Genomic DNA, 829 nt, shown 5'->3' with positions numbered 1-829 from the left:
TGGCAACTCAAAGGCTTTACAATGGTTCTGGCTTCCATGCCTTCAAGGTGTGAATCTTAGGGGGAAAAAAAGTGTTACCAGACCTCAAGAAACTCACATGCTTAAACGAGCTCACATGCTCATATGACATTTCTGAAATAGCTCAGTTACAGTAGGTGGGTGTTAGACTGAAGATGTAAAGGTTCCTTGTTTGATCCTGGCTTTTGGCAATTGGTTTGTTTAGAGACAGATGGTGTAAGTTCAGATCCTCAAGCTATATCGTCTAGGGAGTGCCAGTAAACTTTGCACAGCCCTTGTGGCATTGAATCTTGACAAGACTGTTTTAAGCCCGTTCAAGCGTGCGTCAGAGCTACATTTAAAGACCCTGTGCTTTTCATAGTGTGATTTGGTTTCTTTTTGCCAGATGAGGTGGCCGAGTGGTTAAGGCGATGGATTGCTAATCCATTGTGCTCTGCATGCGTGGGTTCGAATCCCACCCTCATCGATGACCCCTACTTTACATTAACACTGCTTCTGTGAAAACCTTTCAAGGCACTGATTAAGCTTCCTACCTCTTCCATGAGTCTTTTCTAGAGTGGGGTGATAAAACCTAGCACTGGGTAAGCTCACACTAACTTGCATTCTGTTGGTGCTCTTTAGAGTTATGGATTTAAATCCCATTGGGGCTGCTTTGCTGCATCTGGCACAGGGTGTCTTGAATGTGTGCAGGGTACAATGATATCTCAAGACTATCAAGGCATTCTTTAGAAAAATGTGCTGCCCAGTATGGATAAGCTTGGCCTCAGTCACAGGTCATGGTTTTCTCCAACAGGATAATGACCCAGAACAC

The 829-nt window shown here is 44.3% G+C and overlaps 1 non-coding gene across 1 annotated transcript; it reads left to right on the top strand.

The window, feature by feature from the left end:
* Positions 1-402: 402 nt before the first annotated feature.
* On the top strand, positions 403-484 carry trnas-gcu (transfer RNA serine (anticodon GCU)). Its single transcript has one exon. It is a non-coding gene; the product is annotated as a tRNA-Ser (tRNA).
* Positions 485-829: the final 345 nt, after the last annotated feature.

Source organism: Tachysurus vachellii, unplaced genomic scaffold (genome assembly GCF_030014155.1).
Source record: "Tachysurus vachellii isolate PV-2020 unplaced genomic scaffold, HZAU_Pvac_v1 HiC_scaffold_72, whole genome shotgun sequence".
NCBI lineage: Eukaryota > Metazoa > Chordata > Actinopteri > Siluriformes > Bagridae > Tachysurus > Tachysurus vachellii.
This window is presented reverse-complemented; position numbering and strand designations above follow the sequence as displayed.